Here is a 24,600-nt window from a genome sequence, read left to right on the forward strand (position 1 = left end):
ACCATTGGTGGCTGTGCCTTCAGCTGCCTGGACCCTAAGCTCTGGAATTTCCTCCCTAAACCTCTCACCTTTCTCATTCACTTTCCCCCTTTCAGACACTCCTTATAACTAACCTCTTTGACCAAGCTTTTGGCCATCTGGCCTAATATGTCCTGCTCCTGTGAAATTCCTTGGGACATTTTATCATGTTAAAAGCTTGATATAAATAGAAGTTGTTGTTGTTCTTCACAGTATCACATTATCTTTACAGTGTAGAAGGAGGCCAATTTGTCCATTGAGTCTGCACTGACTCGCTGAAAGAACATTCCACCTAGTCCCACTCCCCTGCCTTATCCCCGTAACCTTGCACATTCTCTCTCTCCATGTAACAATCCAATTCCCTATTGAATACCTCGATCGAACCTGTCTCCACCACCCTTTCAGGAAGTTTGTTCCAGAATCCAACCACCCTCTGGGTGATTTTTTTCCCCTCACATCACAATTGCTCCTTTTTTCAATTATTTTGAATCTGTGCCCTCCAGTTCTTGATGTTCTCTTGAGTGCGAACATTTTCTCACTACCCTGTACCCACCCCTCAGGATCTTGAATACGTCTATTAAATCTCCTCTCAGCCTTCCTTCCTCCAAGGAAAACAGTCCTAACCTCTCTAATCTATCCTCATTGCTACAGTTCTTCATCCCGGGAATCATTCTTGTTAATCTCCTATGGATTCTCTCCAAAGCCTTCACATCCTTCCTCAAGTATGGTGCCAAGAACTGGACACAGTACTCCAGGTGAAGCCTAACAAGTGTCTTCTACAAGTTCAACATGACCTCCTTACTCTTGTACTCAATACCCATATTAATGAAGTCTAAGATACTAAATGCTTTATTAACTGCTCTCTCAACATTCCCTGTCATCCTCAATGACTTAAGTACGTACACACCGAGGTCCCTCTGTTTCTGCACCTCCTTTAGAGGGTCTCCCTTTATTTTATGCTATCTCACCATACATTTCCTGCCAAAACAAATCACCTCACACTTCTCTGCATTGAACTTCATCTGCCACTTGTCTGCCCAATCCACCAACATGTCTATGTCCTTTTGAAGTTCATGACTTTCCCTATCACAGTTGACAACATTTCCAATCTTCGTATCATCCGCAAATTTTGAAATCATGCCCTGCACACCACAGACTAGGTGATTAATATATATCAGGAAGGGCAGGGGTCCCAACACTGACCCCTGAGCAATTCCACTACAAACCTTCCTCCAATCTGTAAAACAAACATTTACCACTACTCTCTGGTTCCTTTCACTCGGCTAGTTTCTTATCCAAGTTCCTACTTTCCCTTTTATTCCATGGCCGAGAATTTTGCTGAAAAGTCTTTTGTGTGGCACCGTATCAAATGCCTTTTGAAAATCCATATACACATCAACGTTTCCCTTATTAACCCTTTCTGCTACCTCCTCAAAACACCCCAGCAAGTTAGTTAAACATGATTTTTTTCCTTGATGAATCCATGCTGGCTTTCTTTAATTGTCCTGCACTTGTCTAAGTGATGATTGATTTTATCCCATACTTATTGTTTCAAAAGTGTCCCTGCCACTGAGGTCAAAATGACTGGCCTGTAGTTGCCAGCTTTATCCTTACATCCCTTTTTGAACAAGGGTGTAACATTCACAGGTCTCCAGTCCTCTGGCACCTCTTCTGTGTCTGAGGAAGGCTGGAAGATTATCACTCGTGCCTCTGCACTTGTATTGCCTCTGTTCTTGCTGTTCAGTGAGACCTGACCACTAACTGAGTGAGTGAGTCTGTATCAATGTAACTCAGATAGACACTGCTTGTTGGAACAGACCTGGGGAGAAGGAAGCTTTGGATTAGCCACTAGAATTTCTGTTCTCCACAATTGGGAATAGGGAATGCTTTCCAAACATTCAAAACGACGAATCAAGTCATTAAAGAGCATTTGTTTTTAGCTGAATTATTTGGTAGAATTAGGGTGAAGGAATGGGATTGACCCACAGCCTGAGCCACCACTTTAAGGACAGGAAGAGAGAATCTGGAGAGGGGAAAAGAATTAGCAGGTGACTGGGCACTGAATCTGGAACAATGAGCAGAGAGGGGGTGTAGTGTGTGGGACAGGGATTTATAGATTTGGGGGAAATGAAAGGAGAAAGAATATTCCATCGAAACTAGAATTGTCTGTTCTGAATTTCTATCCTGTACTGACAGTGTTGACTTTTGTAAACTGTGTTTACAGGGGATTAGAGGGAGAGGATTTTCAGATGGGGAAACTCAAACCAAAAATCTCGACAAGATCTTATAGAATCACTGAATTCATAAATGACCAGCCTTTGATTATGGAAGGAGAAATGTTTGTCTGTTCTGTCTGTGGGGAATTTTCACATCATAATTTGACTGGAAACTCACCAAGACACATACACCCGAATCAGAACATATGTCGGGGTCAAACCTGACATCACTTGTGCAAAAAGTCTGGTTTAGTCTCAAACAGTTGCCAGAGAGAGGAATCGAGTTGGTATCTAGGGAATGAAAACAATGGCTTTGGTCTTCCCAATATTTAATTGGAGGAAATTTCTGCACATCCACCATTGAATATCAGACAAACAATCTGATAATTTAATAAAAGTGGAGAAGTGGAGAGAGGTGGTGGTGAGGTAGAGCTGGGCACTGTCAGTGTACATGTGATAACTGACATTGTGTTTTCAGAAGATGTCGCTGTGGGGAGCATGTTGATGAGAAATAAGAGGCCAAGGCTGGATCCTTTGGGGACACCAGAGGTAACTATGGGAAGGGAAGACATTACAAGTGATTCGCTGACGATGGTTAGATAGAGAAGAATAAAACCAGGAGAGAACAGCCCCACCCAGCTGGACGACAGTGGAGAGGTGTTAGAGCAGAATGGTGTGGTCAACCCTGTCAAAGGCTACAGACAGGTAGAGAAGGGATAGTTTCCCTTTGTCCCAGTCACATAGGATGTCATTGGCGCTTTGATCAGTGCTGTTTCAGTACAGTGGCAGGGCAGAAACCTGATTGGAGGGATTCAAACATAGAGTTCTGGGAAAGATGGGCACGGATTTGGGAGGTGTGAACATGTTTGAGGAGTTTGGAGAGGAAAGGGAGGTTGGAGATGGGACAGCAATTTGTAAGGGCAAGGCCAAAGGTTTGTTTATTGACGAGGGCTTGATGATGTCAGATTTGAAGGAGAGAGGGACAGTAACTGAAGAGACATTGACAATCTCAGCGAACATGGGGAAGTTGGGTGACCAGCAGTTTAGTGGGAATAGGGTCAATGGAGCAGGAGGTGGGTCTCATGGACAAGATGAGCACTAAGGTGGCATGAGAGGAAATGGGTGCGAAACTAAAGGAAGATGTGGCTTCAGGGCTCAGACAAGGGGGATCTTTAGAGACAGTTTGTCCCGGTGGGCTAGTGGAAGGGAGGGAAGCAGCAGAGGCAGCTGATCAGATTGTTTCAATCTTAGTGCCAAAGAAGCTCCATGAGCTCCTCACACTTGTTGTTGGAGGTGAGGATGGAGGAGACGGGGAGAGAGGGAGAGCACTTCAAAAGGAACTAATTTGTATGTTTAACACAGAGCTGATTTATTTGACTTTATTCAGAATAATAATGGCTATAACTGGGTTGGAGTTTATTAACATTAGTAGAAACTGATCCCAGTCAACTTGGTTCAGTCTAGGATGTGAATAACCGCAAAATCCATTCACTGTTGTCACTTGTGAATTCACTGGTGTCTCAGCAGGTGGGATAACTTTCTCACACTCGGAGCAAGTGAATGGTCTCTCTCCAGTGTGAACTCGCTGGTGTGTCAACAGGTTGGGTAACTGACTGAATCCCTTCCCACACGCGGAGTAGGTGAACGGTCTCTCTCCAGTGTGAACTCGCTGGTGTGTCAACAGGTTGGGTAACTGACTGAATCCCTTCCCACACGCGGAGTAGGTGAACGGTCTCTCTCCGCTGTGAACTCGCTGATGTGCAGTGAGTTGAGATGACCACCTGAACCCAGTCCCGCATTGAGAGCACCTGAATGGTTTCTCGTCACTGTGAACACGTTGATGGGACATCATTTCCCCGGAGCTTTTATAGCACTTCCTGCAGTCTGAGCATTTGAACGGTCTCTCCCCAGTGTGAATTCGCTGGTGTTTCAGCAGGTTAGTTGAATGAGTGAATCCCTCCCCACACACTGAGCAGGTGAATGGTCTCTCCCCAGTGTGAACTCGCTGGTGTGTGTGCCAGCAGGTCAGATGTCTGAGTGAATCCTTTCCCACACGTGGAGCAGGTGAACGGTCTCTCCACAGTGTGAAGTCGCTCATGTTTCAGCAAGTTGAATGGCTGAGCGAATCCCTTCCCACACACGGAGCAGGTAAATGGTTTCTCCCCAGTGTGAACTCACTGGTGTGTCAGCAGATGGGATGAACAAGTGAATCCTTTCCCACACATGGAGCAGGTGAATGGTTTCTCTCCGGTGTGACTGTGCCGATGAGTTTCCAGTTCAGACGGGTAATTGAAACCCTTCCTACAGTCTCCGCATTTCCATGGTTTGTCCCCATTCTCACTGCATTTATGTTTTGACAGGCCTGATGATCGGCTGAAGCCTCGTCCACACACAGAACACATGTATGTTTTCTCCCCACTGTGAATGGTGCTTTTTCCTTCCATGTTCAAAATCCGATGATATTCAGGATTTGATAACTTGGGCGACTCCGTCAGATCCAGAAGTGATGTTTGGTTTGAGTTTCCCGACTGTAAATCCTCCCCTTCTAACACCCTGTGGAATTGATTTAAAACATAAAAAAGGGAATGAGAGAGAACCCACAAAAACACAAAGGCAGGTTGTGAAATTGAGCTGAATGAATCTGGGAATTTTTGGGGCCGGCACGAGGGAAAAGTGACCATGAAAACTGCTGGATTGTCATAAAAACCCAACTGGTTCACTAATGTCCTTCAGGGAAGGGAACCTGCCACCCGGTCTGGGCCGACACAAGACTCTGGTGTCAAAAATAAAACAAGTATTAGGGGCAGCAGGAGACAACATGGCCCTTCGAGACTGCTCCGTCATTCAACATGATTGTGGCTTCTCTTAGGCTTCAACTCCACTTTCCCGCCCACTCCCCATATCCCTCGACTCTCTGAGACAACAAAAATCTCCCCACCTCAGCCTGAAATATATTCAATGATGGAGCATCCACAGCCTGCTGGGCTGGAGAAAAGGAGAGAGAGAGAAAGTCAGAGAGGGGAGTGGGAGAGGCAGGGGTGAGGAGAGGGCTTTTCAGAGACCTATAAATAGACCAGAACTTTGACAGAATCTCCCAAACCTTCAACCTCTACCCCCGAGAAGGATCAGGGTAGCAGGTGCATGTGAACACCATCACCTCCAAGTTCCCCTCCAAGTCACACACCCTCCTGACTTGTCTGACATCCAGAACTGGATGAACAGAAATTTCCTCCATTTAAATATTGGGAAGATTGAAGCCATTATCTTCAGTCCCCACTACAAACTCCACTCCCTAGACACCGACTCCATCCCTCTCCCTGACAACTGTCTGAGACTGAACCAGACTGTTCACAACCATGGTGAAATATTTCACCCCAAGATGAGCTTCCAGCCACATATCCACATCATCACCAAGACCGACTATTTCCACCTCAGTAACATCGTCCGACTCCACCCCTTATTTTAAAATTTCTGCATGGCTGCTCCCTATTGCTGGAATCTCCTCCAGCATCACAACCCTCGGAGATATCTGCGCTCCTCTAATTTGGCCTACTGAGTGTTCCTGATTTCTATTGTTCCACATTTGTGCCCATTCTGTCACTTTCCAAGGCTCCAAGCTCTGGAATTCACTCCCTAAACCTCCGCCATTCACTACCTCTTTTTCCTCCTTTAATTTACTCTGTAAAACCCACTTCTTTGACCAAACGCTTGGTCACCTGCCCTAATATCTCCTCATGTGGCTCAGTGTCAAACCTTGCTTTGTAACATTTCTGTGAAATGCGTTGGAACATTATCTTACATTAAAAGTGCTCTATAAATACAAGTTGTTGATTTGGACATATATCACTGTTCTTTCATCATCACTGGGTGAATAACCTGTAACTCCTTACCTAACAGCATTGTGGGAGCACCTTCACCACACGGACTGCAGCGTTTCAAGAAGGTCAAACATCATCTTCTCCACAGGCAACTGGGGATTGGCAATATTTGCTGGTATCTGTGGAGAGGGAAACAGAGTTAATGTTTCAGGGTTCGCAGAATGATTTACACGAGTAAAAATGCTGCAGAATTTGATGACCAATATAAGCTCAGAAGTGGAATAGAAATGGACTATAGCGCAGGAAAAACAATTCCTGACTATGAAAGATACTGTGGGAAGATAAAGCTGGGAACCAGCAGCACATGGTCAGGGGATGGGCAGCAGTGGAAACCTCATTGAGACACGGTCAGCAGAAGTAACAATAAAATACTAAACATAACTCAGATAGATCCATTATTAGAGACAGAGGAAGGTGGACAATGGTAGAGAGGTGATCAGGGAGGGCAGAGGTGAAACAGAGCAATGGATGGACATGGATTCAGATCCACAGTAAAGGAGTCACACCAGCCCCAGAGATTTGGAACCTCTCACAGAAAACAGAGCACAGCACTAAAAGCTCTAAATTGTAGACGGATGGTGAAAAATACTCACCTCAGAAACAATATCACCATTTTCAAATTTAAACTCTCCTGCTGGAGCCTGCAGCTGAAAAGATAGCAGAAACACTGGAATCAGAGAAAAATCTCCCAGTTGAGGAAATACCCAGGAAGCAGGGTGATGTCACCATGTAATTGTCAATGTGCGATGATGTCACAGTGTAACTGTCGATGTGTGATGATGTCACAGTGTAACTGTCGATGTGCGATGATGTCACAGACACAGAACATCTGGGTCTGTGCAAACCAGTGATCACCAAACATTATGAAGGATGTGAGGGTCCTTGAGAGGGGGCAGAGGAGATTTATCAGAATGGGTCGAGGGATGAGAGATTTTAATTGTGAGATTAAATTCAAGAAACTGAGGTTGTTCTCCTCGGAGTAAAGGAGCTTGAGGGGAGATTTGATAGAGGTGTACAGGATTATGAAAGATAGTTAAATAAAAGCTGTTCCCATTTGCTGATTATGAAAGGATTAAGGGACAGAGATTTAAGATTTTAGGTAAGATCCACAATGTGAGGAAGAGATTTTTTACCCAGTAACTGAAAATGACCTCAATACTTACATTCAAAGGCTGGTGCTACTCAGGTCCTGGTGAATCAAGAGACTTTCAGATTTTGTCGTGATGTTTGGTTTCAGTTTCTCATTTCCCTCAAGTATCCCTTGAGTTCCTCCTCTTCTAACATCCTGTAAATGGAATTCAAAAAATCCATCACGGTCAATCCAGGATTGAAATTCAGAAAGAACAAACGTTTCTCTTGGTTTGAGTTTGCTGTGTGTAAATCCTCCCCTTCTAACCCCCTGTAAAAGGAGTTTCCAAAATCCATCCCTCAGTCCAGGATAGAAATGCACAATATTCTCTCCTCCTGCTACCTGGACCAGGATGGCCGCGCATGCGCCCTGCTGCACATTGTCCCTATAAAGATGGCGGCCGTTACCCCGGGCCTGGCGAAGGGAGAAATCCAGACTTTTTCGGCCCGTTCTCTGCAAACACAAGACCGGTACCTTGTTATTTCGTGTCTGCGGCCTGCACTGTGTCGTTATGAAGCCTCCCTGCCCACTCCGCTGGCTCCATTCCTCCTCACACACCCACTAACTCTGTTAGTTTGCTCCACTCGACATTCTCTCACCCGCTCTGAGCATCTTCAGTCACAGACCAGCACTGCGCATGCTCATGGATCCGACCGCAATGCGCATGCCTCACCACTCTCAGCACTGCGCATGCGTATGGCGTTGCTGTTGTAAAGATAGGGCATATTCTGCCCCGCAGGGAATGCTGCGTGGCCGATCCGCCATTGAAAGATCACGTTGTAGGACAAAGGTAATAAGAATACGATGAGTGCCATAGGGGAAAGACATAAAATTGTTGAATCAATGATACAGCGGCCAAATTGCTCCGGGGTCCACCGCAATTCTCGCCTGGATGCAGAACAAACCCCGACAGTTAGATCTGAACTCAGTGTAGTCTCAGCAGATGGGGTGAGCTAGTAACATTTCCCCCGATACATGGAACATTTAAACCGTGTCTTGCTAGCATCTCTGCTCTGATTGTGGATCAAATTTTTTGAACTTTTAAAGTTGGAGTGTTAACATGTGGGCAAACTGAATAAAGCCCTTTGCACATGTGAAGTATGTGACTGGTCTCCCACCAGCAAGACTGTGTTGCTGTGTCAGTAAATGGGATGAAAGTGAATCCCTTTCCAATTTTAACTGGTGAACAATCTGTTTACAGTGTGAGTTTATCTACACATTTTCAGCTCAGACATGGATCTCAAAATCAACTGGTAATGGGTTCCACATTCTTAGCACTACATTAGAAAAAGGAAGAGGAGTAGGCTATTCGGCCCCTCAAGCCTACTCCGCCATTTAATAAGATCATGGCTGACCTGATAGTCACCTGAAATCTGTATCCCACCTATCACTGATAACCTATCACTCTCTTGCTTCCCAAGGATATATCGACCTCTGCCTTAATAATATTCAAAGACTTTGCTTCCACAGCCTTTTCAGGAACAGAGTTCCAAAGTTTCATGACCCTCTGAGAGAAAAAAAATCGCCTCATCTCCATTTTAAATGGGTGACCCCTTGTTTTTAAACAGCCATTCCGAGTTCTAGATTCTCTCATAAGAGGTAACATCCTCTCCAAATCCGCCCTGTCAAGTACCCTGAGGACCTAATATATTTCACTGATCAGGTAAAGTAAATCAAAATACTGCAGATGCTGGTTATCTGAAATAAAAACAGAAAATGCTGGAATTCTCAGCAGATCTGGTAGTGACTGTGGAGAGAGAGACATGGTTTTCATTTCAGGTCTGTAACCTTTCATCAGAACTGCACTGCATCTGAAATGTTCATAATGCCTCTCAATCCAAAGATGCTGCCAGATGTAGTAAGGGAACTCAAGAAGGAAATGAAAATCCCCTTTGAGGAATGGAATCCAATGCAAATGAAGGGTGAACTGCCCGACTGACCAGAGACAGTCAAGGCACCTTTCCCTTGTTTAAGACGCTGGAACATTGACTCTAATTTTATCAGTGAAATTAACTGATTTGAGACATTGAAAGGATTCTCGTTACTGCACATCAGGAATTCAAACCTAATATCGGCTTCAGGACAATCAGAATACTTGGTATCAGACAAGACAATGAAAAGCTCGAAGGGAGATGGCACCGGTTGTAAGAGAGCTCATTCCCGGTGACATGGATGTGTCTGCAGCGGGTGGGATCAGACTGTTTCCAAGTATCTGGAATGAATGTCCCACCCTTTATTTTAGAAGAGTAAAACTGATAGAGCGCGATAGCTATCTGGGTTGTGGCAATCTGAAGATTAGACTCACTGACACCCTGGTTTGGATACCTCATCAGTTCGGTTTGTGTAAGTGTCTGTGGCGCAACTGGTCAGCGTGTTTGCCTGTTAACTGAAAGGTTGGTCATTCAAGACCACCCAGGGGGTGAAGATTTTTACTGTTTTTTTCCCCTCATCACCATTCATTGTCACACAGTTCCAGGTTGTCATTGGGTACTTGGGCTGCAAGATATCCCCAAACGGTGGCAGGACTTTTGTTGTCCAGTGAGCTCCCACAAAAACAGCTTCTTTTTAAAATTACGTTCTCTGTCAAATACAATGAGAAAAGATTTGGACCCACTATGTACCTTCGTCTAACCCATCAGAAATTCATGAAATTATTGGAATCGAACGAACCCCTCAATTATTCTCTCTTCCTCAACTCCACAGTGAGTGAGACAGGGAAAAGCAGAAAAGCAGCAATATTCCGGCCCCGCACTCTCCAATCACCCGCTGCCAGCAGAAAGCGGTGACTGCAGCTTCAATCAGCGGGTTACTGCCCATCCCTGGGATGCGAGATACTCCAACCCGGGCCAAACCTCCAAATACACCGAGCACAGGCTCAGGAAAACGCAGGTAGATTATATCCCGGTCACTAAACCTCCGAGCAGCATTTACAGAATTCTCGAGTGAGTGAGTCACGAATAAAAGTCACACCAACTTTCTAAACTTTTCACTGTAAAATTCCTTCATTTTATTGAAAAGCTGACTGTTGTGAATCTGAAAATGAGCACCATGGGATTTGTGTTACTGAGTGACTTGTTTTCCATTGTTTTCCCGTCAGGTTTGCAATTCAAATTGTGTTGGATATTGAAGCGATTCTGGTTTCAAAATGAGGACCCGAAGTAGCTAAATATTAAATCCAGGAGAAAATCCTGAAGAAAATGGATCACAGTATTTGGAAGGAGGTGCAGCTAAGAAGCAGAAGATGTGAATGATGTGATTGATGATTGAGGGGAATGCATTGCAACTTTGGTGCATTTGTAGGCCAATTACGTTCCACACTTTAAAATTCCGGTCAAGCTGAGGTATCAGGTAGAAAGCAACAGGTTTAACTATGTATTTTGGGATACAAAACATGTTTTCATGTTCCTGACTGACTTAGTCGGCAGAGCATGAGAATGTTAATCTCTGGGTCAAGGGTTCCAGCCCCACACTGGGCGCTGTAATACTTTAAAATTCTGAATAAAAGTCGTACTGTCTGGAAACATTGACCCTCGCTCCAGCTGCTCAGTTTTTCTAGCATATGCTGCTTTTGTTTCAGATTTCCATCATTCACAGTAATTTGCTTTTATCTTTTTAATTTGAAATCTTGCTGCTTAAATAAAACACCAACTGATCACTGCGGCTCCTGTGAAACTAACATGGCAGACATTCATCACTGAAAGCAACTGACACACATCAAATTCAAAGTACTTTCATGTCGCATCTCTTTCTGCTTCTGTCTTGCCCCCAGCTCCCTCTGCCCTTCCAGCTCCCAGGTCAATTAGCTGCTTGATGCAGACACAGTCAATTCGTGGGAATGGGTAAAACTCGTGGGTAAAGAGACACCTGGATCTCATCTTCCTGATTCTCCCAGATACTGATTACAGGAATGTGCCCAGTGCCAATTATCCACAGTCACTCTCCTCCCAGTTCAGCTTTTTGATTGATTTTCACACTGGGTTTCAATGTGAAGAAAGCAGAGCTGTGGTCAGCTTATATTGTCCAGCAGACGCACTGCATGAAGGTACATAACAGGCTGATGGTAACAGTGCTCTTTGGATGTGGTGAGCTCCAGTGAAGGATTGGCACCATTAATGTGTCGCTCAATTAGTCTCGTGACAAATCTCGTGCTGGAACTGACAAGAAAACTCGCAGAATTTGTTCCGTGTTTAGGTTTCAAAAGAGCCGAATAGAAGGTAAGAAAGCGCATCTCGCTCGAGTGGGTCATAAAATGGCAGAACGACCCGTGCTATTGCTATAAAATTATAGAAAGTTACAGCACAGAAAGAGGCCATTCGGCCGGGCGTGCTGCTTTCAAAGAGCAATAGTGATTGTTTGATCCATCAAGAGTGATATTTGTGCCGGTGCAAACAGTAGGCAGCAAAATTCGTACTTCTCCCACCCATACTTTGCCTCACACCAACATTTCTATAGTCAGTACTTTGCAACTTTTCCTCTTCCTTCATTCCCTCACTCCACTTGAACCAAGTGTGATGTTTTCCAGCTCTGAGGCGAAACTCAAACTCTCACTTCTCTGATTTTGGTGGAGCTTTTAAACGTTTTCAATCAATGAATAACCAACACTCGTTCCAACAAATTGACATTCCCTGACCGGGAATCAAATGCGGGCCGCAGCGCTGAGAGCACCGCATTCTAACCATGAGATCACCAGGGAAGCTGCACCAATAATTTTCGATTTGGCTTATCTACGCTGCTTTTGCCTATTGTTTTTCACTTCAGATCTCTTTCACCACAAAACTGCCTGTTTAGGTTCAAGAAAAACGACTTCTTCAGCCAATGAAAACAACAGTTTCTGTGATCTGGAACATGAAATTGACAGTGAGGTGAAATAGCCCCACAAGCTGCTCATGTGTAACTTTCAATTTCCAAAACCCTCCACCCTATTCGCTGTTGGTCCAATGGAAGCGCCGATTCCCAGTCAGTGGACATCAGGGAAACTACCAACAAGGCTTGACATTTGCATTATGGAGGCAACTTATGAGATTTTCTTTTTCATTCCCGATCTCTTTCCCCAGAGACAACTTTCTCTGACCAATTGGTCTGTTTGGGTTGAGCACAAGTGAGTTCTTCACCAATGAGAAGAACCATTGCTGATGGCTGGAATATGAAATCGGTACTTTCCTCCTTTAAGACAGTTCTTAAAGCCTCCCCCTTTGACCGAGCTTTTAGTCATCTGACCGAATATGTGGCTCTGTGTCACACTTTGTGATATAATGGTCCTGGGGAACGCCTTGTGACGTTTCATTAGGTTAAAGGCGCTTTTCAATATAAGCTGTAGAAAGGATCAGTCTCCAGTTTTATCTTTCACGCTGATGCTTTCCTCTGTGACATTGTAACATGTATTCCGCACAACTAATGTGAATAAAGTTTGCGACGTTAAAAACTTTTTCACCCCCTCAGGGATCTGAGCCACATTGACAATCGCAGAGGAACAGACACAGAGAGAAAAACACCGAGAGTGACAGAGGCCTAAGGAGAGACACACACCCAGAAAGCAAGGGTGTCACCGACTTGGCTCAGTGTTTGTTCCATTTCCGAAAGCAAATTTCCTGAATGTTGACAAATGAATGGGAATCAGAAAATACGGACATAATTGGATGGGTTTCCTTCTAATTAGCTGATAATTAATTTTGTTAAAATCTAAAATGGTGAAAACTTTAGTCAGCAGGATTCCAACACTTGTGTTCATATTTACAACAAACGTTAATTATCGAACTTTCGCTCACACTGAAATAAACAAGCTTGGATAATGTTCTTGCCAGGTTTCAAACCGCAGCTCCATCATATGGGAAGTGAATATGACCCCACTCGCCTCTATAAACCCTGCGCTGTAAAGATCCCAATGGAGCTGTCTGGAATGTTAAGCGGTGACGTCACGCAGCAGCACTTTGGGTCTTTGTTTTGAAGAAATGGAATTCGGCTGTTCTCATTAGGAATGCTGGAGACAGACTGATCAACAATGTCATCATCAAATGGCACTGCTCAGTAAGAGGCCCTTACACCCATCGTGTCTATGTAAGTTTTGTACAAAGAGCTTTATAATTAACGACAATTTCCTTCTCTTTCTCCTTAACCCTGTTTCTTTTTCACTTTCAAGCCATTGTTCAATTCCCATTTGGAAACTCGGAGTTAAGAAAGCCAATACTGAAAGCTTCAGCTGGTTCCTCACCTGAGCAAATACGTCAGACTTACTCCAGGCCCTGACGTTTGCAGAGCTTTACTTTGGCCAGAAGAACAAGGCAATATAATTTGCAGGCTAACATGAATGATTTTTAAAATTCATTCGTGGGATGTGGGCTTATCTGTCTGGGCCAACATTTATTGCCCATCCGAAATTGCCCTTGGGAAGGTGATCTGCCTTCTTGAACTGCTGCAGTCCATGTGGTGTAGGTACACCCACAGTGCTGTTAGGAAGAAAGTTCCAGGATTTTGACCCAGTGACAGTGAAGGAACGGCGATATATTTCCTGGTCAGGATGGTCAGTGACTTGGAGGGGAACTTCCAGGTGCTGGTGTTCCTATCTATCTGCTGCCCTTGTCCTTCTAGCTGGGAATGGTCGTGGGTTTGGACGCTGTTGTCTAAGGAGCCTTGGTGAATTCCTGCAGTGCACCTTGTAGATGGTACACACTGCTTCTACTGCACGTCGGTGGTGAAGAGAGTGAATGTGGATGTAGCGCCAGTCAAGCAGACTGTTTTGCCCTGGATGGTGTCCATTTTCTTCAGTGTTGCGGGAGCTGCACTCACCCAGGCAAGTAGGGAGCATTCCATCACACTTCAAACTTGTGCCTTGTAGATGGTGGACAGGTTTTGGGGAGTCAGGAGGAGACTTACTCGTTGCACGACTCCTAGCCTCTGACCTGCTCTTGGAGCCACAGTGTTTGTACGGCTAGTCCAGTTCAGTTCCTGGTCAATGTTAACCCCAAGGGTGTTGATAGTGAGGGATTTGTGATGGTAATGCCATTGAACATCAAGGGGCGATTGTTAGATTCTCTCGTGTTGGAGATGGTCATTACCTGACAATTGTGTGGTGTGAATGTTACTTGCTACTTGTCAGCCCAAGCCTGGATATTATCCAGGCCTTGCTGCATTTGGACATGAACTGCTTCAGTATCTGAAGAGTCGGGTATGGCGCTGAACATTGCGCAATCATCAGCGAACATCCCCACTTCTGATCTTATGATGGAAGGAAGGTCATTGGTGAAGCAGCTGAAGATGGTTGGGCCTAGAACACTTCCCTGAGGAACTCCTGCAGTGATGTCCAGGAGCTAAGATGGCTGACCTCCAGCTACCACAACCATCTCCCTTTGTGCCAGATATGACTCCAACAAGCGGGGAGTTTTCCTCTGATTCCCATTGACTCCAGTTTTGCTAGGGCTCCTTGATGCCACACTCGATCAAATGCTGCCTTGATGTCAAAGGCAGTCACTCTCATCACATCTTTGGAGTTCAGCTCTTTTGTCTATGTTTGAACCAAGGCTGTATTGAGGTCTGGAGCTGAGTGTCCCTTGCGGAACCCAAAATGGACATCAGTGAGCAGGTTGTTGCTAATTCAGTGCCGCTTGATAGCACTATTGATGACACCTTCCATTACTTTACTGATGATGGAGAGTAGACTGATGGGGCGGTAATTGGCCAGGTTAGATGATTCTCACTCCTTCATTCCCAGATTGGTGGGAAGAACGAGGAGAGACAGGATAAATTGCAGGGTTCTGGGGAAAAGGCCAGGTAATGGCCATGACAAGACGGGCAGAAAGACCGCTTTCTCTGCTGGAACTTTTATGATTTCATACAACTAATAGTATTATAGGAGCAATTTGTGTAGTCGTGGCCGAGTGGTTAAGGCAATGGATTGGAAATCTATTGGGGTTACCCCGCGCAGGTTCGAATCCTGCTGACTATGTTTCCTGTTATTTCTGACTTTAACTGCACACAGACAGAGCTAATTGTCGTTTGAATTGAGGAAAAGTGATCCAAACACACCCGTGCTCTCTTATTTCCGTTCATTGCCAGCCTTCTGCAAATCTCCAGTCGGAAATGGAAAAAAAAATGAGTCAATTTTGTGGCATGATTTCATCCTGGCATTTGTTTATCCTTAGGCCTCTGTCAGTCTCGGTGTATACCGCTGTTTGTTTTCCTCTGTGTGGGTCAATGTGGTTTAGTTCCCTGAGGAGGTGAACACATTTTTACGAGCACAAACTGTATTCACATTCGTGATGCAACTTCACATTACAATGTTACAGTGAAAAATATCAGGATGAAAGAGACAACAGGAGTCTGCCTTTTTCTATGTATGGGCTACAACAACAACTTATGTTTATAAAGCTCCTTTTACCTCATGAAACGTCACAAGGCGTTCCCCAGGAGCATTGTATAACAAAGTATGACGCTGAGCCTCATATTCAGTCAGATGACTAAAAGCTCCGTCAAAGGGGGAGGCTTTAATAACTGTCCTAAAGGAGGAAAGTATCGATTTCATGTTCCAGCTAACAGCAATGGTTTTTCTCATTGGCTGAAGACGTCACTTGTGTTCAAGCGACACAGACCATTTGGTCAAAGAAACTTTTCCCTGGTAAAAGGGATCTGGAAAGGGAAAATGCCATAAGCAGCCTGCATGTGTCAAACTGCTAGGTTAGTGGTTAGAATGCAGTAATGTTATCAGTACAGCCTGCGTTCGATTCCTGGTTAGGGATTTGAAACTTATTCCTCCTGTGCGAGCTGTTCACATCAATGTGATTGATTTGTTGGTTGTAAATAACACTGTAAAGCTCTGCTAGAATTGGTGGAGTGAGAGTGGAAGTTTCACAGCAGAGCTGGAAATGTCACAAGGGCAAAACTCGGGAATAAATCCAGAGTCGGAGTGAGGGAGTGAACATAAAAGAGAAGGGCTGTGATTGGTTACAAAGCGCTGACTATAGAGCTCGTGATGCGAGGCAGAATATTATTCCTGCATTACTCATGTCTCATGCAGCTCTAATTTCCTGATTTATCCCATGCCCAACATTACCACTACAGTTTGGTGTCCTATAAACAACTCCCACCAATGTTTGCTGCCTCTTGTTGTTTCTTAGCTCCACCCAAACTAATTCCACATCTTGATCTTTCAATCTAAGATCCTCTGTCACTAATGTACCGATCTCGTTCCTTATTGACAGCGCGACCCCGCCTCGTTTTCCTTTTTGTCCATTCTTCCTAAAAGTATTCAGATCAACCAATCACACTGTTGTTTGAAAGCAGCACACAGGGCCGAATGGCCTCTTTTCTTTGCTGTAACTTTCTGTCATTTTATTTTTCCTAATACCTCGGTTAAGATGAACTTTCTTACCTTCCATATGATGCTTTGAATTCAAGACATTCAGCAAATTCAGCGAGTTTTCTTTTCATTTATGGCAGGGAATTTGGAACCGGACTCGTTGAGCGGCAATTAAATGTTCTCAATCGTCAGATGCAGCTCACTGAGTCCAAACAGGCACCGTGAGCATCAGCCTGTTATGTACATTCTTGCTGTGCATCTTCTGAGCTATAAGGTAATCACAGTTCCACTTTCTGCACATTGAAAGGCAGTGTGAAAATAAGCACAATTTCAAATCTTAACAACGTGCATATTTGTGATTTTCTGTGTGTGTCAATGTGGTTCAGTTTCCCATTTTTACCACCCAAACATTGGCCATGTTAGTTCTGTGGCTTCATGTTAAGGTGGTACAGGGAAAAAAAGAGCAGTTTTAAAACATTTCTCTCTTTTCTTTGAGTGAAGATTGTTCAGCAACTAAACGTCCAGATGTTACTGGGTGATGATTGAAGCTTTCACACGACCTTATTAAGTAGCTGAGAACGCTCGAGGGGCCGAATGGCCAATTCCTGATCATAATTTTTAATATCCTAATTCAGTGTCAATGTTGGTGAAGACAATGTTTGTGTCTAATCTGAATGTGATAGTGAGGCCGAGTGGGCTCAGCCGCTGGTTCAGGTTTCGATCTCTCTGGTGATTTGGGCTTCACTCCCACCGCTGCCAAACTTTCTGGTGGTTTGTTATTTGAGGCGCTTTCCAAAAATTCTCTGTGCGGTGAAGGGGCAGCTGAGCTGTGCCGTGTTGTATTTCAGTTGGAAGAATGAGGAGAGACAGTGTAAATCCCAGGGTGCCTGGGAAAAGGTGGGACAATGACACGGACTGGAAGACCTCCTTTCACTGGAACTCCCTGTATTCATTCTATTATTTTAAACAACATGCAGCCTTTACCCAGTTGTCCTGGCCGAGTGCTTAAGGCGTTTTTCCACATGGTTCGAATCCTGCCAACTCCCCTTCTTCTCATTCCTGACTGACACAAACTGTCTGCAGAATAAATTATCCGTCAAATGAAAAAGAAAGCCACCCAAACACCCCCGTGTATCTTACTTTTGTTCATCTGAAAACATTCACGACATTTGGCCCCTGAAATGGAACAATAATTGGCCAAGTTGGTGACATTCTTGTTTTCTGGGTGTTTGTCTCTCCTTAGGCCTCTGTCACTCTCGGTGTATGTGTCTGTGTATGTTCCTCTGTGTGTGTCAATGCGGTTCAGTTCCCCGAGGGGATGGACACGTATTCACTTCATAAACTTGATTCACATTAATTGTGCAGCTTCATATTAAAATGTCAAAGAGAAAAATATCAGGATGAAAGATGCAAGAGAGAGTTTGCAATGTTTGGAAGGAGGTGCAGCTAAGAAGTGGAAGATGTGAATGATGTTATTGATGATTGAGAGGAATGTATTGTAACCTTGGGACTTATGTAGGCCGATTACCTTCCACACTTTGAAATTCAGAACAAGCTGAGGCTCCAGGGAGGAAGGAACATTGATCTCCCTGAATATTTGCATAGGGAACAATGACTGTGCTTTCCCGGCTAGCTTACCTGGTAAAGCGGGAGACTCTTAATCTCAGCATTGTGGCTTCGAGCCCCACTCTGGGCGCTGCCGTTTTTTAAAAACTTTGATGGGTGATCCCCAACTCCCCATCCCTCCAGCAGTGTCACCGCTCAAACTGAGTCTTTCTCCGTCCCGCTTTGTTAATATCACAGCCGCTGGCTTCTGAATCGTACTTTTCTGGAAACTAACTCACCTGGTCCCACTCCCCCGCCTTTTCCCCGGAGACGTGCATTTTCTGTCCAATTCTCTTTTGAAATCCGTGATTGAATCTGCCTCCCCCACATGCTCAGGGGGTGCATTCCAGATCCTAACCACTCGCTGTGTAACAGAGAAACCCCTTTAGAATTACCGGCTTCGGGACAATCAGAATACTCAGTAACAGACAAAACACCGAAAGGCTCGAAGGGAGACGGCTCCGGTTGTAGGAGAGCTGGTTCCCCGTGACCTGGATGTGTCTGCAACGAGTGGGATCAGACTTTTTCCATGTGCCCACAATGAATGTCCCACCCTTTATTTGGGAAGAGTAAAACTGATAGGGAATAATTGTCATTGCAGTCACGGCAATCTGAAGCTTTCTCTCGCTGAGCCATTGGTTTAGGATATCTTACAGAGTGAAAGCTTTTCTATTAAGTCTCTGTGGCGCAATTGGTCAGCGCGTTCGGCTGTTAACCGAAAGGTTGGTGGTTCGAGACCACCCAGAGACGAAGCTGGCACTTTTTTCTCCCCATCATTACTCATTAACGCTCTGATTTGTTTCGGGGCCCTGAAACTACAAGAAAATCCATCCCACCCCCCACGTTGAAAACTCGGCTGTCACCCACTGAGTTCCCACACCAAGCTCTGTTTCTGGATATTCATTTCAGATATAACAAAGAATATGAACGATCATGAACCCCCATCTAAATCAATAGAGATCTATGAGGCTATTGGATTTAAACAAGCCCAGCAGTTAATCGCTCTTCCTCAGCTCCACAGTGAGTGAGACAGGAACAAGTAGCAATATTCCAGCCCCACACTCTCCAATCACCCACTGCCAGTGCAAGCATCTTCTTATTTTGCTGAATGTTATCTTCAGAGATGGTGAAGAGCGAATCTAATGTGGCTGCAAGATCCAGCATTCAGTTCACATTCAACAACAAACAGGAATGGGAGCGATACAACTTATCCACACAGCTGGGTGATAATGTTTCCCCGAGCATCGAATGGAGTAACTTGCACATGCGAAATGAGCGGGGTAACCACAACGCTACAGGAACATTTCCCTGCCTGGATCCCAATGGAGCTGTCTGGAATGTTAAACGGTGACGTCATGCAGCAGCACTTTGGGTCTTTGTTTTGAAGAAATGGAATTCGGCTGTTCTCATTAGGAATGCTGGAGACAGACTGATCAACAATGTCATCGACAAATGTCACAGCGCAGTAAGAGGACCTTCCACTCATTCTATTTATAACCAGCCTTTTACAAAGATCTTGCCAATTAGTCCCAATTTCCTTCTCTCTTTCCATGAATCAGAAATTTCTCCCTTCCAACCATTTCCAAATTCCCTTCTGAAGAAGGAGTTTCTGCAGAATCCATGCAGTTTGCCTTAATGAACATTTCCCTTACCCAATGAAATGAAGAATTGGACTAGGATTCCTTCTGAAGTTTTTGATATAAACATTAGCTATTTGTGCAATTAATTTCATATTGAATTTACAAAAGATGTTTATTCTGATCGGACATGTCCTCAGTATTTTGTCACTCATGATTACCATGAAACTATCGTTGATTGCCGTACAAACCCATTCACCAGTCCTTTGGGGAATACAATCGGTCGTCCTTACCTGGTCTGACCTGCCTGTGACACCAGACCAACAGTGATGTGATTGATTCTTAACGGCCCTCCTAAATGGTTTAACAAGTTACACAGCTCAAGGACAATTCTGGATGTGCAACAAATGCTGGCAGCCGTGCCTATGAAAGAATGAAGATCCATGATGAGGAGCGATGAAAAGTGATTTTGTACCATCTCTCCCACTCCCTCATGTTCAATCACAGTATCAGCTGTGCCTGCCTTTAGGTTAATGCTAGTCTTTGGATCACACTGGTAGTCATCTTTCAGTCAATAAGTTACTGTGAATTTGCATTTGTAAACTCATTAATTTCTGTTGTTGACTAAAGAAACTGGTATTTTTTTTTGTGCCTAGTCGGTTTCATCCCTCCTGAATTTGAGAATGCTTTTTGAAGTTGGTGAAGGGCAAATTTAATGTGGTGGTGAGATACTATATTCAGTTAATATTCAGCAACAAATGTGAATTATGGAACTTTCCCTCACACTTAGATGTGTAAATCTCGATAATGTTTCTACCCATTTCCAGACAGGGGACCTTTTGCGTGCACGTGATAACCCCTGCACTACAGAAACAATGGACAGAACCACAGGGAGAGACTTAGAATATCAAACAGTGCAGCCTTACTGCACTCCCGAACCCTGTTTTGTGGAAGTACAATTCGGCTGAAAAACATAGCCATGCAGCAGGGAAATTGATCTGACATTAGAATCATAAAATGCCACAGCACATCAGCAGGTCATTCAACACTTCACACATGTGCGAACTATCTCACTGTAATTCGTCTCATTTTTGTCTCTTTCTCATAACTGCGCCTTTTGGAGAAAATCATTTAAAGCCTGGGGAAGTGCCAATGTCACATGGCTGTGAGATAATATATTCAGTTATTGTTTAGCAACAAATGGGAATTGTGCAACTTCCTGCAATTAGATGATTCAGTTTTGATAATGTCTTTGCCAGCTTTCGAACCAGTGACCTTGCGCATGTGAAGCGAATGTGAAACCCACTATTTATATTTTTATTCATTTATGGGACGTGGGCATCGCTGGCTAGGCCGCTACACTACAGAAACAATTCGCGAGAAAATGCCAAAGGGACTTGTATAGAATTTCAAACTGTGTAGACCTGCTGCACTGAAAGATGCTGTTCTACAGGAATAAGATTGGGGCGGGGCATTTTGGAAAGCTGCAGCGAAATTGATCTAATTGTAAACTGACACCGCTCATTAGGAGGCCATTCGACCCATCGGGTTTGTGCTTTCTTCAAAGAGCTAACCATTTAGCTCCAATATCATTCTCTTCCTTCATAACCCTGCAGATTGTTTTTCCATTTCAAATAATTATGAATTCCTTTTTGAAAACTCTGAGTTAAGAAAAACAACATTGTAAGAGGTGCAGGAGCTTCTGCAGTGTCCAAGCACAGTGTGTGAGAATGAACAAAGTCTCCCTGACCCAATGACACGCAGAGTTGAATTGGGGATTCATATGTTGTCTTCGAAATAAAGAGGAATATTTATTTATGCAATTGATTTCCTTATGAATATTTAAATGAAGTTTATTCTGACCAAGCATCTCAGTCGATATATACAATATAATTCCCCTTATTGCACAGCCTGTTACAGAGGCTGTTATAGAAAAGAGGGAAAGGTTTGCTACAGCTAAACAGCCCTGGTTAGATCACACCTGGAGGACTGTGTATAGTTCTGGGAACGGCACCTTATAAAGGATCAATTTTGGTCTTGGAAACAGGGCAGTGCTGATCCAGCAGAATGTCAGTTCTGGAGAGTAAGTGGACATTCTCCCCTCTGCAAATTGAGGTCATCCAAAACTGCTGCTGGTGTCTTTACTCACAGCAAGTCCCATTCCTCTATCAACCTCTATTCGCTGACCGACATTGGCTCCCGGTCAAAGAATGAATTTACTTCAAACTTTCTTATCCTTGTGTTCAAATCTCCCGTTGTTCTCGCCCCTCCCTATCTCTGTGATCTCCTCGCACGCCACACGTCTTTGAGATATCTGTGCCCCTCTAATTCTGGCCTCTTGTAAGTTCCCAGTCAGAATCGCTCCACCATTGGTGACCGTGGTTTCAGTTAATGAGGCCCCAAACTCTGGAATTCCCTCCCTCCACCTCGACCTCTCTTTCCTCCTTTAAGACTCTCCGTAAAACCTATCTCTTTGACCAAGCTTTTGTTCACCTGGCCCCACATCTCCATATGTGTGTCAGGGTCAGACTCTGTTACATAATGATCCTGTCAACCATCTTTGGAGGTTTCATTACGTCAAAGGCGCTATCTAAATGTAAGCTGTTGTTGTAATGGGGCATATAGAGAAGGAGACAAGCTCCTCTTTCAACTTTCACCCTGATATTTTTTGATCTGAAGTTGCACAACTAATGTGAATAAAGTTTGTTCTGTTAAAAATGTGTCCATTCCCTTGGGGAACTGAACCACATTGACTCACACAGACCAACGGAAAGAAGAAACCACGGGAGTGTTTGCGTGGTTTTGATTCCGTTTATCCAATAATTAATTCCATGGGCACCTTATTAAAATCAGGAATGATGAGAACTGGAGCCGGTAGTATCTGTGCCTCTGTGAGGAGACCCCACAGGATTCCAAACCCATCCCCTTATTCACTCCGCCTTGAACACAGGGCCGATAATGACGTCACTGCTGTTTGTATAAAATCATAGACAGCTACATCAGACGGTCATTCAGCATGTCGTCTCTATGGAAGAGCAACTCAACTACTGTAATTCCACACCCCACCTTTCCCCCACAGCAACTCTCCTCGTTCTTCCAGTCAAAATACAACACCGTGCATTCAATATGAGGTGGCAACTGCTTGTCCTAATGGGGCTGCTAAATGTTAAGCAGCGGTGGGACACGAACTCACAACTCCATAAATAACTCAAGCCAGTGCCTTAGCCCACCCAGCCATGCTGGGCGAAATATATGAATCATTTCCTTTGGCACTGAAATAGAAAAAAAGCAATAGAGTAGGAATAGGCAAAATACTATGGATGCTGGAAATCTTAAACAAAAGCAAAAAATGCTGGAAAAACTCAGCAGGTCTGACAGCATCTGTGGAGAGAAAGGCAGGATTAACGTTTCGAGTCCGTATGACTCTTCTTCAGAGCTAAAGGGAAGTAGAAATATGAAGTGCTACTTCCCTTTAGTTCTGAAGAAGAGTCATGAGGACTCGAAACATTAACTCCATCTTTCTCCCAACAGATGCTGTCAGACCTGCTGAGTTTTTCCAGCATGTTTTGGTTTTGTTTCAGAGTAGGAATAGATCATTTGGAACCTCAAACCTGCTCCGTCAGTTAGTCAGATCATCCTGCACATCTTAACAAACAGAAATCATCTCCACTCAAAAACACAATGCGCTGCAGTGAAGGGTCGGCACCATTTAAACTCTCATTTAACTGGTCTGGTTCCAAATCTCCTGCTGGAAATGACAAGAAAACTTTTCACTCAATTCACTCCGGGTCTTGACTTCAGCAGGACAGGACACAAGGTAATAAAGTACATTTCGATAGAATGGGTTATAAAATGGCAGAATGACAGGGAAAGAGCATCTGTGGTGTTGGGAAACATAAAGTTATATAAAGTAACAGCAAAGAAAGAGGCCACTTGGCCTGGCGTGCTGCTGTCAAAGAGCAGTTGTGATTGGTTGATCAGGAGTGGTCAATTACTCTTCCATTTCACACTGCGAATTTAGTGAATGTTTGCAGATGAATAGAACTAAGAAACACGGGCTATCTGGCTGTTTTTTATTCAATTTAACCGATAATTAATTCCACAGACCATCAGTTAAAATCAGGAATAATAAGAAGCTGCGTGAGAAAACTCCAGCCGATTCCCAGTCCGTCGGTTTAACCAATTCGCCACAATACCTAATGAAAGTTCGCTATTATTTGTATAAAATAATAGAATGGAGACAGGGAGTAACAGAGAAAAAAGATTTTCAGTCCGTGCCATTGCCCCAACCACCTCTCCCCATTGCCCCAACCAAAATGCAACACTGCACAGGTCAGCCGTCCCCTGGCCGCACGGATGTTTATTTGGAAGCGTCTCAAACAACAAACCGCCGGAAAGTTTAGCAGCCGCGGGACTGGAGCCCAAAGCAGGAAAGCCTCGGCCAGCATCTTAGCCCACTCGGTGACTCAGTACCACATTTAGAGCAGAAACAACCATTGCCTTGATCGGCATCGGCTCTGAATTAGAGTGTGGGAAAAATATAATCAGAAATAGGCCATTCGGCCCTTCCGGCATTCTCAGCTATTTAATAAGATCATGTGAAAACTTCAATCATAATCCGCTTTGTAACATCCGGGCATTTAGTAGCTGAACAGTCTCCACCCAAAAAGAAACAGAAAGAAATGTCCTCTTGCATCTTTTAAAACAGCGCTTTTGTTTTCTCTGGACCATCTTAATCTGAAGCCACAAAACTATCGTAAATACTGTTTGGATGGTAAAAATGAGGAACTGAACCACATTGACACACACAGAGGAACACACACAGACATCGACACCGAGAGTGACAGAGGACAAGGGTTTGTTTCTAAGGAGAGTCAAACACCCAGAA

General features: G+C 44.2%; 2 non-coding genes and 1 pseudogene across 2 annotated transcripts; 2 read left to right on the plus strand and 1 right to left on the minus strand.

Moving 5' to 3' along the window:
- Window positions 1-3,603: 3,603 nt before the first annotated feature.
- On the minus strand, window positions 3,604-6,725 carry LOC144697687 (uncharacterized; annotated as a pseudogene).
- An 8,373-nt stretch (window positions 6,726-15,098) lies between these two features.
- On the plus strand, window positions 15,099-15,180 carry trnas-gga (transfer RNA serine (anticodon GGA)). Its single transcript has one exon. It is a non-coding gene; the product is annotated as a tRNA-Ser (tRNA).
- A 3,631-nt stretch (window positions 15,181-18,811) lies between these two features.
- Window positions 18,812-18,885, plus strand: trnan-guu (transfer RNA asparagine (anticodon GUU)). The gene has a single exon. It is a non-coding gene; the product is annotated as a tRNA-Asn (tRNA).
- Window positions 18,886-24,600: the final 5,715 nt, after the last annotated feature.

Source organism: Cetorhinus maximus, chromosome 23 (assembly GCF_964194155.1).
Source record: "Cetorhinus maximus chromosome 23, sCetMax3.hap1.1, whole genome shotgun sequence".
Lineage (NCBI taxonomy): Eukaryota > Metazoa > Chordata > Chondrichthyes > Lamniformes > Cetorhinidae > Cetorhinus > Cetorhinus maximus.